Source organism: Tachypleus tridentatus, chromosome 4 (genome assembly GCF_004210375.1).
Source record: "Tachypleus tridentatus isolate NWPU-2018 chromosome 4, ASM421037v1, whole genome shotgun sequence".
NCBI classification, from domain to species: Eukaryota; Metazoa; Arthropoda; class Merostomata; order Xiphosura; family Limulidae; genus Tachypleus; species Tachypleus tridentatus.
The window spans coordinates 9,771,929-9,784,781 of NC_134828.1; the positions used below are offsets into that span (position 1 = coordinate 9,771,929).

General features: G+C 36.0%; 1 protein-coding gene across 3 annotated transcripts in view; it reads right to left on the bottom strand.

The window, feature by feature from the left end:
- Positions 1 to 12,853, bottom strand: part of LOC143248541 (uncharacterized) — a 76,329-nt gene that overhangs the window by 51,369 nt on the left and 12,107 nt on the right. The window lies entirely within an intron of this gene.

Consider the following 12,853-nt stretch of genomic DNA (forward strand, 5'->3'; position numbering starts at 1 on the left):
AATAGAAACAACTGTGGTTGAAAATTACACCAGCAACTATTACACCCTAATCATCTTTATTCGACTAGCGCTGAATTATGTACACGATCAGAACTTTTTATCTATAAGAATGCTTTGATAACAAATCAATTATATGACTACTGACATCGTTTAAATAAATGCTTAATTTGAAGTAATGAGTAAAAACATCAAATCCGTCGTAATTTAACAACAGTTACTTCACCATTATGTTCTTGAACAATTCCAGTTGTGGACGATAGCCTTGTAATGTGCTGTCCAAAACACAACACACTACATCTTAATGAGCTGTTTTCCATAACACAATGGACTACATCTTACTATGTGCTCGGCTGACCTAATCAAAATCATATAGACAGTACAAATCAAATGAAATCATTGCTTTTCCCTCAAGATGCTCCAGAAAGTTAGTTTAAAAACTTGTCGATGTGAACTCTGTGATGATACACAAGTGATTCTCTCTAGTGTACCGGGTGCTTGTTCAGTCCCGATTTTATTATTGTCTGCGTACATTTATAAAATGGTGCTTTCTTCTGTTTTCCGTGCGAGCCTAGAGGTAATGCACTGATGCAGTTAAACTCCATTTTGTTTTATTGGTCTTATAGAATACCTAACTCCATTTTGTTTTATTGGTCTTACAGAGTACCTAACTCTATTTTGTTTTATTGGTCTTACTGAGTACCTAACTCCATTTTGTTTTATTGGTCTTACTGAGTACCTAACTCCATTTTGTTTTATTGGTCTTACTGAGTACCTAACTCCATTTTGTTTTACTTGTCTTACAGAATACCTAACTCCATGTTGTTTTATTGGTCTTACTGAGTACCTAATTCCATTTTATTGGTCTTACAGAATACCTAACTCCATTTTGTTTTATTGGTCTTACAGAGTACCTCTTCTGGTACTTTCCATTTGTGAGAAGGTATCTGAGTGAACTAACAATCTACGTCTTATCTCTACAGTTTTGGCCCCTGACGATCAAGAAATCTTTGGAAACTGTATTCATAGCAAGAAGCATAATTGAAATAACGTTTCAAGTTAAAGGTTGATAAATATAAACGTAGATTCATCCTTCAACTGAATGAAGTTCCAAGAAATGTTCCATGGTTCATAAAGATATATTTGTTATGCAACGTGTTCATCATTTTGTTTTCAAATATCTAAAACGAGACAATTTTTGTCTCTTCACGTTGCAGGAGTCCGTTGAGAACTTTATTTCAGAAGCAGTTGTTAGAAAAATTAACAAAAATCACAATTGTTTGATATCATTCTTCAAACAGTGATTACTGTCCACCGCATCAAAACCAGTTATCAAATTTCTTACTTTTATTTCATTGGACACTTAACGTTTCGCTTTACAGTTTTTTTTTTAAGAAAGGTTCCACTAAAACGCAAACCGTATCTGACAATACAAAACTTAAAATTATTTTAGTAATCATTACCCAAACGTATGGCCCGGCATGGCCATGCGTGTTAAGGCATTCGACTCGTAATCCGAGGGTCGCGGGTTCGAATCCCGGTCGCACCAAACATGCTCGACCTTTCAGCCGTGGGGGTGTTATAATGTTAACGGTCAATTCCACCATTCGTTGGTGAAAGAGTCGCCCAAGAGTTGGCGGTGGGTGGTGATGACTAGCTGCTTTCCCTCTAGTCTTACACTACTAAATTAGGGACGGATAGCACAGATAGCCCTCGAGTAGCTTTGCGCGAAATTCAATACAAACAAACAAGCCAAACGTAAGCTGACATTTCCTCGTGAAACTTAGTTGAAGCTTGCTGTTATCCTTCGGTCCTGAAGACGAAAGGTGGAAGGGTTTCGAAACGTCGCCCTCTACAACAGGCAGTTGTTGTCCGTTAAACTAAGTTTTACCATGAATACTCTGATAAACAATCTAAGGACACATTTCCTATTCCAGTTTATTTACAGTATGGTATCAATAATCATTAACGAAATGTGAAGATAAAAATAATCAGTTAATGTCATAACAAACACAACGATCGCCCTTTAACCTGCTATACATGTGTACCTAGATGTCACACAGAGTTCAGCAATTTATGCATTGCAACAACAGTGGCAACAACAAACACATTAAAAATAAATTTACAATACATTCCACAAGAGGTACAATGGTCTATTTTTTTCTTCACTAATAAATGATGTACAACAATAAAAAACACTAACCTCCACTAGACCCCACACACACACACACACACACACACACACTTCATACTGCCCTCAAATGGTGCTGTCTCAGAGTAAGATACTTCCTTGTTTTGAACTTGAAAAATCTTTATTACGTTCCACAATTTTGTTTTTTTCTCATAAGTATAGTTATTATTTCAAAACTAATGGATAACTTAAAACCAAAACTGAAACAATCATACACTACAGTCAAATATTGCAACAATGTAATTTTTCAAGTTATAGACAAGTAACCATTTTTATTTTATACAAATTTACACAATAGGTATTGAGAGATTCGATAATTACATATATTTGTTTTATTTTAATTTTATCTACATAAAGGGCTATCTTTGCAGAATCGCCTTCGCAACACCCATTACACTAAACAACAAAGTTTTTGCTTCTTGAACACTGTTGGGTGTTCTTTATAGATTTTTGGCTGCTGATCACGAAAATCACATCCAGATTTTCCTATCACGTACCGTTTCATCAAAATCTTCAGTTTTGCTACAATGGAAAAACGATATCAGGGCAATTGGAATCCGTCAATGCTTGCTGACTACTGTTGGACACTGCAACGTAATGCACCGGACATTGAATACAAACGAAAATCAGGAACAAAACACTTTTAATTATGTTGAACTTAATAGCGTATTAAAAACATAAGCGCAATTAAATACGTTACTGTCGGTAAACAGTTAACTGTCTATTTCTCACAGTTCCTACATGAAGCAAAACCAAAACTATATTTGTAAATACCCACCAGGTACCGTCACAATCAGCAAAAACTTTTCAAAAAAATTGTTGTGCAGTGTTACCGATTATTGGGTTTCTCTTGCCTGACCAATTGGTGGAATTTGACCATAAATCTTACAGTGTAGTAAGGGCCGCAAAGTGTGTTTTTATGGCCGCGTGACACCTACCAAGGACCATCGGATCTACAGTTCGGCTTCATAAACCACTTATCTGCGCCCGCAAAGCTACACAAGTACCTGACGATGTTGCAGTAAATTGTGTCAATCATTACAAGATCAGTATTAACCCTTTCACTGTTAAATGGTTTGATACGAGTTTCCAATAAAGGTCAAGCTTGACAGCTTTGACCTGTAATCCCACACTGTGTGCTGTACAAAATTGATACCAACTAAACCTTTGGATATTGTAACAAAACACATCTGATAAACTCCGGTGTCAGTATCGGTTCAAAAACGATCTATCAAGTATGAAAAACAAAAAACCTTTTCTGATTGTTCTTCTAAGATACGACCTGTGGTATTTGTTTTCAAGCATCACAAATACCGTCACAAATACGTACGGCAGTGATCACCATCAAAAAACAAATAATTTATAAAGTCTGGAAGTGAACGGTGTTATCAGTGATCGATGTTTCCATGACACCAAGTCGATCATATAACTCGCACTTTTAACAGCCAATAACAGACTAGCTTTACTTATGAAACATTAAAATAAACCTAACTTTCACACACTATTCATAACGAAATATACAAACAAACTACCCAAATACCACAACTACAACAACTCTTAAAGACAGACTACCCAAATACCACAACTACAGGGTGTCCGGAAAGTCACTGTGCAGTTTTGTAATCATATGTCTATTCAGTCTATTTCAAGCCAACAACTGATAGCGGTGTTTAGAAACAAAATAAGAAGGATTCAGGCCTGTATTGATGTCAACGGGGGTCACTTTCAACATTGTTTATAATTATCATTCATATTTACCTCCTGTATTGTATATTGAAACATGTCTGTTTATAAGTATATACGTGCACAGTGACTTTCCCAACACCATGTACAACTCTTAACTTCACATACTTTTAAAAACGAAACATGCAAATTACTTTATTAAATACTCAAAATGTTACAACTACAACAAGTCCCATATTACAAGTTTTTAGAGAAACATCAAAAAAAGATAAAAATAAGTAACACAAAATTAACACAAACTCCAAACTTGTAGTCATCCATGTGATCGTTCTAAAATAAACTTCACTGAAACATCGAGGTCGCTAACAAAGAAATATTCACTCACTTAACTTAACTACTGCATATTTGTATCAGTACTATACTGTGTGATAAATTAACTTTGATTTATTGGGTTGAGGAATAATTCGTGAGCGTTTTCTCAAGTTAACAAAATATATTCATAAATGAAACGCTTTCGCAAAATATTTTATGTCATTTGGTAGATAATTTTTTGCTCTAATAGATGGTGTGTTTTATTTTCATATGTCTTTAAGTTTTGCTTTCATTTTCAGCTCATTAAATGGAATGTCAAGTGGACAAAATCGAGCATTTTCGACACCATCTGCTTTTCGCATTTAATTTCTTGCAATTTCGTTTAAAACAATGCATACTATATACCTAGGTATTACATGAAATAAAGTATCATAATAAATGTTTTGGGTGTAATGTGTTCATGCATTGAAGTATTGTATAGTCTTGCATGTAATGCTTGAATGAAATTATTTAAAAACGCTCACGAATTATTCCTCAACCTAATAATACTGGTGATACAGGAAGTTAAACACTGCAGGTTATATTAAGTTAAACACTGCAGGTTATATTTCACATGCAAGTAAAACAGGTTACCAGTACAATTCACAGATGGATATTATTTTCTAAAAACATATGGGGATCTCATAAGATTGTTTTGTCTATCGTCGGCCATCTACAAAATATATCAAATTCTGCACCTTACCATTAGGAGCATATACGATGCTAAAGTGTTTTTGTTTGACAAAAACTACAAAAGGACTATCTACAGATACATAACTGTCCTTAATTTTGGAGCGACAGAATGGAAGGAAGAGAGTTAGTCCAAACACTTGGCTTCTCTGGTCAAAAAGTGAAATTTGATCAACGCTCTTACAGCGCCCCCACGGCTCCACAGTGCAGAGGGCGTTCGTAAAACCTTGGCTTCACAGCCTAAGCTCGCCCAAACCATTAACCCTTAAACAGCTGGAATGTTATAGGTAGCAGCATCAATTGATGGTGGCCGCCGTTTAAGGGTTGCTCTGTCTGAAATGAACTCATTAGTTAAATATGATTGTGACAGAACAATTTAACTTCAAAAATAATCTTAAAGATCACGTTTGGCATTTCCATAATGCATGTTACCATTGGATTGACAGCAGTGAAGCATACCTATTTTATTACACGAACTGTGACATATTTACTATACATGTATTTTAATATAGTGCAAAAAACTATCAAAGTCCGACATTTTTCTTAGTTTTCAGAACACCTACTTTTCTTACACTTTCTCTCTGTAGTTTGCCGATTGACAGGAGTGAATCACAGTTATAGCTTACGAGGCCTATAGCACACTGACTGTAGCTGACTAATAATAATAGTTTCTTGGTAAGATAATTTATATAGTTTAAGGCGAGTTTCTAAAACATTCAACACTGTTCGACACGCTGGCGTTTTCGTAAAACAAATGTTATTGATTCTTACTCTCAAGAATCTTCTACAAATTTAGAGAACAGGCAGGACTTGCGCAAAACACGTCACATGCTTCAAACTGAAACAAACGTATGACGGTAAATCCATTACAGTTCCTATTCAAAAATTTGAGATTCACACGTATTGCCATACGTTAGCACCTGCAGTGAGACATGGTTTTCATAACGAATACATGTATTAGGTTTGTAGGATTAAACGTATAAGAACACATACATATTGGCATACAAGTTTTTCTTTTCAATGACTTACAACGATTACCTTTACTATGAGCAACATGAAATAAATGTACACGTAGATTGTGGATAACATAAAACTAGCCTGAAAAAAAATCGCCTTCTCTCCTACTGTTCATTTCTTTACAATGCCCTACCTTAACCACTTCCATTCCGTTTAACTAAAAAAAGTCTACGTATTTAATACCTTCTAGAAAGATAAAAGGTACAAGTACTAAATGTAGACGAACAGAAAGTGTTTTATACATAACATTATGCACGAGATACGGTAAACAGTTACATAGAGATGCTACAAAATAAAACCTGGTCAGTCATCTTAAACGCTGTTTGACAATCTTAACTTTGATGATACTTGGATGTCCACTTAAATGAAAAATGTGTCTATATAAATTTAAGTCTTATATTCCTAAACTACGTCCAAGCAACCATAACTATTTCGTGTTCAGCTCCAGAATCCAAGTTACCCCGTTTCTCTCTCCCCCTGCGATTGCCCACACACAACTTTTAAGATTGGTTTATTATAATTATACAAATGCACAAGACTGGTGTTACATTACTTTATTCAGTTTAGAACGTTTCGTTTTTATGTCCATTAAGACAAAATAAAGAGACTTTATAAACTGAGAAATGTCATCCTATCATACAGAATTTCATTCCATAGAGTAACGTTGCTTACCACCAGGATATGACCAACGATTCATCACATTCGAGCTGAGTAAAGGGACAAAGTTCGTTACACACACGACCCAACAGACTGTTTGTTTCTAAGAATTTTCACGCAAAACTATACAACCCCAATTGTGAACGAATAGACTAGGAGAGAGCATCCCCTTCTTAAACTGTTACTGTCTGACCGAAAACTGAAATTTGACTCTCACACTTATGACACACTGACCAAAGTTTGTTTATTGTTAAGCACAAAATTACAAAATACGCCATCTTTGCCTATCACAGTTTTTAGTGTTGTAAGCCTTAAGACTTTATCATTAAGGCACTGAAGTCAAATAAACAGGAAATAGCTTTACGTCTCATTTGTAACACTAAGCGATACCTGAAATCAAGTTACAAAGTGACTGCTTAGAAAGTTTCACAATTCAAAGCGTCATATCTCGCCAAGGTATACACAGATGGCGAAAAAACACAGAATAAAAAGTATCGTTCGTACAGAAGTTTCCAGCATACCAGATCAGATAAGCACCCGGATACAGTGCAGTCTGGATGCTGGAGGACATTTTGAACAGTTGCTGTAACTAATCCGACATTATGTCATAGTGACATATGCTCCTACAAGATGTTCTTAGCACTCGCGTAAGCCCCCCAGTGGTTCAACGGTATGTCAGCGGACTTACAACGCTAAAAACAGGGTTTCGATACCCGTGGTGGGCAGAGCACAGATAGCCCATTGTGTAGCTTTGTGCTTAATTCAAAACAACAACACTCGTACACAATTCCACTTTACTGTGTCTTACCGTTTATGTAACATGATGCTTTGAAACGCGAAACCCTCGCTACAGTCACTGATATAACCAAATAAATCACCACTGCTCAGCTAAAACAAACAGCTTCCGATTTTAAGAAAAACTATAACAAATATTCTGCTGTTTTTTTCAAGAACTTGTTATGCATACTTGAGGGATTTATAAATTTTGGCAGCAAGGTTAGAGAAGAAAAAAAATTCTTTTGTCTCCACATATTGATTAAAAAACTTGTTTCAGTCAACGTTTCGCAACTGCAGCTTTATAACAGTTATTAGTGAAAGTTTTGGTACTACTAACCCTGATAAAGCTGCAAAAACGAAACGTTGGCTGAAATTAAAAATTATTATTATATGAAGAGTAACTTGATCGGCCTGACACAGCCAGGTGGGTTAAGGCGTTCGATTCGTAATCTCAGGGTCGCAAGCTCGAATCCCCGTCGCACCAAATATGCTCGCCCTTTCAGCCGTGGGGACGTTATAATGTTATGGTCAATCCCACTGTTCTTTGGTAAAATAGTAGCCCAAGAGTTGGCGGTGGGTGGTGATGACTAGCTGCCTTCCCTCTAGTCTTACACTGCTAAATTAGGGACTTGATGTGCACTGAATTTCAAAGCTAGACAAGGACGCTATTTCACTCAGATGGAATTGTGACGTAGAGACCTAATGCATTCTTTGATGGACAGTACCCTCTGCTGTGAGCTGTGGTTTCGTCTCTTCAAGACTCATTAGCACTGCTTGGGTCAGCAGTCCAAATAAATACAGTTAGGTATTTTGTGATGGTAACGTGTATATAATATCTATAGTGATTTGAGTCCGTTTTACAACACAATCCCGTAACCTAAATTAATTCAGGCTACTATATGTTGAAGTAAAAAGCACACAAAACATCACAGATATTGACACTACATTGAGACATCAGGCTATCTGTACTCTGCTTACCACGGGTATTGAAACCCGGTTTTTAGCGACGTGAGCTCCCAAACGTTCCGCTGTGCTACTAGGGAGCGACATACAACGTACGAGTTCTTTTTCTTCGTTTATCTAAAAGATTCGTTCATTTTTTATTATAAAACCAACATTAAATGTTACAACCTTAATAGCACCTTATTTAATACGTGGAATAAACGGTCGGGGTCAGCGATCCGACAGGGGTTTGGGTACACTAATGTTGAACTACTGACCAGAAGGAAGGCAACCAATCAAAGACACGTCGTCGCCACAATTAACTACCACTCTCATAACGCAAGGAGCATATTCAGCGACATGGTGGCAAGAACCTCCAATACCCGAGCCGACACGACAGACACAAGCCCAAGTGGGTAACAACCCTCTCTCTCTCTGTATGGGTGTTTGGGTATTGAAGTTTGTTCACCCAAGAGAATCAGGTTTCGTTAACCTCTTCCTTCTTCATTCAGATTTTGGTTTGTTTTTGGTTTTTTTCAACGGTCAAGCGTATTTAAACATGGTACATGAGAGCCAGAGTAACCCGCACTTACTCAGACACCTTTCAGGACAATGTCCATGCACGATCTGTACATACACTTGGGGCAAATAAAACATTTCTTTTATAGTTCCATAGATTATTTGCACTTTCATCAGTTAGATATTAACTGGAAAACGTTTACATAAAAACCTTTTCAATGTTTTGCAATTAATCTCTAAACTAATGTGGAGTCTAGTTAATAGGTGGCCTTTTATTATTATTTTTTACACATTTATTTTTATTTAGAAAGTATATATTCACTGAGGAAAGGTGCTTAGGTCTATCATCATCAGGTAAGCAATACCTGTCAAGTTTGCTCACTAGTTCAGCTTTTTTCCAATTTTTATGAAAATAATTTATTGTACTATGTAGGAGTCTATCTGCTATTGTCGAATTTGTTTGTTTTTGAATTTCGCGCAAAGCTACACGAATCTACCTGCGCTGCCCATCCCTGATTTTGCAGTGTAAGACTAGATGGTTTGTGAGTGTTTTCTTATAGCAAAGCCACATCGGGCTATCTGCTGAGCCCACCGAGTGGAATCGAATCCCTAATTTTAGCGTTGTAAATCCGAAGACATACCGCTATACTAGCAGGGGGCTAAGACTAGAGGGAAGCCAGCTGATCATCACCACCACATCCAACTATTGGGCTACTCTTTTGGTCTACCATTACATTATAACGCCCCCACGGCTGGTGCGACGGGGATTCGAACCCGCGATCCTCAGATTACAAGTCAAGCGCCTTAACCACCTGGCCATACGGTATTTGACAAAGTATCTAAAATGAAGGCAAACTATTAAATTATTTTAACAATTGGCGATTTACTTTAACGTGTCTCACATCCAATGGATTTTGAAAACTTCACCGGTAAACGTAAACTTTTGGGTATATTACTACAATAAATGTTTATATTCTGTACGAAAAAGACGACAGTGTGATAAAATAAAATGCAAGTCTTGACGTATACATTCGAGGTGGTGTATTTCACCTACGCACCTGTAGTTGTGCGAATCTGCTATCATTCATTCCGATTACCTTGAACAAACACCTGTACTGATTTTAGAAACACACACACGTGGAAGCACAAGCACACAGATAACACTCGAAATAAAGGTCACTGCGAAAAGGAATATAAAATTACTACATCTCTGATCTATGAGGATGTGTCGCTGTCTGTTACAATAAGCCACACAACTGTTTTCACCATCACATGCACACACATCCATTTAGTTTTTATTTAACACAAAGTTTGGTTTGTTTTGAATTTCGCGCAAAACTACTCGAGGGCTATCTGCGCTAGCCATCCCTAATTTATCAGTGTAAGATTAGAGGGAAGGCGGCTAGTCATCACAACCCACCGCCAACTCTTGGGCTACTCTTTTACCAACGAATAGTGGGATTGACCGTACCATTATAACGCCCTCACGGATGAAAGGGCAAGCATGTTTGGTGCGACGGGGATTCAAACCCGTGACCCTCGGATTACGAGTCGAGCGCCTTAAAAACGTGGCCATGCTGGGCCTACCAGTTATGGTAAACTCGGAAGAAAGACGTTCTCTGTTCATCCCCGAAATGATGTAATTTGTCCAATTAACTGAAAGAAATAATGACATATAATCATGCTGATCACGGGCAGGAAAATGCTCCCTCTAAGCTATGCGGCCTCACAACCACCAATCAAGTGCCGCACACATCCTCAGTTATGGTGGGGGGCCTGGTAATCGATAAGCAGACAGACCCAATAATCAAACGCAGAAGTGGCCTAATGGTTTAACAGAGTCGATGGTTTAAAATTACCTTCACCACCACCCCAAAAAAGAAAAAAAAACAAGAAAACTGACAGTGCACATTGCCTTGATAGTGTTGCACATGAAAAAATTCATTCCGCACATGGACTAAATAAATTAGAGGGAACATTACAAGGTGTCTAGATTTTTTTTACTGAACTTTATAACGGCCTAGATGTTTTTACTGTGCTCTATTGGAACCTAGATTTTTTACTGTACATTATTAAGGCCTAAATGTTTTTTGTTTTTGTTTGTTTTTTAATATACGTTATTAGGCCCTAGATGTTTTTTATACTGTACGTTATTAGGAATTATTAGGTTTACATAATAAGAAACACTAAGCCCTTTGTTCTTTTGGATAAGGTCAGGCAACATATTTTTAACATTTTCCATACCAGGGATATATATTCACTACCTCTCTAAACTGTCGAGGGCCACTAAAATCCACGTACACGAAAAACCATTACAAGTTACATACGAATATGCTGCCAGTTTCCGTTTGTTTTCCTGGTTCACACCTTGGTGGTTGAAAAACAACGGGACCTCACAATAAATTCGAAACAAAACGCGAACACAAAATACGAACAAATAAAAAATAAAAATGAACTTCCCGATTCTATAATCTGTTATGTTAAATACTATGCACTACAGTACGAACAAATAAAACAAAAATGAACTTCCCGATTCTCTAATTGTCTGTTATGTTAAATACTATGCACTACAGTACGAACAAATAAAAAATAAAATGAACTTCCCGATTCTATAATTGTCTGTTATGTTAAATACTATGCACTACAGTACGAACAAATAAAAAATAAAAATGAACTTCCCGATTCTATAATTGTCTGTTATGTTAAATACTATGCACTACAGTACGAACAAATAAAAAATAAAAATGAACTTCCCGATTCTATAATTGTCTGTTATGTTAAATACTATGCACTACAGTACGAACAAATAAAAAATAAAAATGAACTTCCCGATTCTATAATTATCCGTTATGTTAAATACTATGCACTACAGTACGAACAAATAAAACATAAAAATGAACTTCCCGATTCTCTAATTGTCTGTTATGTTAAATACTATGCACTACAGTACGAACAAATAAAAAATAAAAATGAACTTCCCGATTCTATAATTGTCTGTTATGTTAAATACTATGCACTACAGTACGAACAAATAAAAAATAAAAATGAACTTCCGATTCTATAATTGTCTGTTATGTTAAATACTATGCACTACAGTACGAACAAATAAAAAATAAAAATGAACTTCCCGATTCTATAATTATCCGTTATGTTAAATACTATGCACTACAGTACGAACAAATAAAAAATAAAAATGAACTTCCCGATTCTATAATTATCCGTTATGTTAAATACTATGCACTACAGTCCGAGGTCAGTGATCCACACTAATAACAGGTGAGATAACAAATAAACTGTTAGAAATATAATAACTGCCGTTTCACGGATGATTTCACTCAGGATGTAGTAGACGTTAATATATATATATGGAAAAATATGGCAAAAACTTGTCTTTTCGAAAAAATTCTCTATCATCTACAATCTCTACTATCCATAATATGACCTCACTAATTTTAGAGGAAATATGTATGTATAACTCGAGTCAAGACTTCACACACTAATTACCACTCTTCAATCATGTCCAAGTTCCTTTCCAACAAGATCAAGTTAAATTACAAAATTGCAACACACTCGATATCGCACAATTTTTCATTTAAACAATAAACGTTAAGCCTACTGTTGTTACATGCATTCCTGCTGCTGTTGTGATGGGTTAGGACACACTCAGAATGGATTTTGTTAAATGGAAGAAGTGACATCTGTGCAAATTAACCAGTAATGCGTTTTACTTTTTGTTTTAATGAAACTTAAAAACAAAATAACGGGTGGATTTCTGCGTTACAAGTAGAAACAGCCCTAGTTTATTCATAGACCTTAAAAGTTTCATATGAATTTGGTAAACAAAAAAAAAACAACAGCGAAATCCGTTGCTATAACACATCTTGTGCTCAGTAATATTACTGACTTTGAATGTTTTCGAACTGTTATGTACTAAATACTTGGAACTAAAAAAAAAGCTGTTGACAAAATAATATTTTCAGAATGTTATTTAAAATATATATATAATACGTCATATAATAATAATAACGC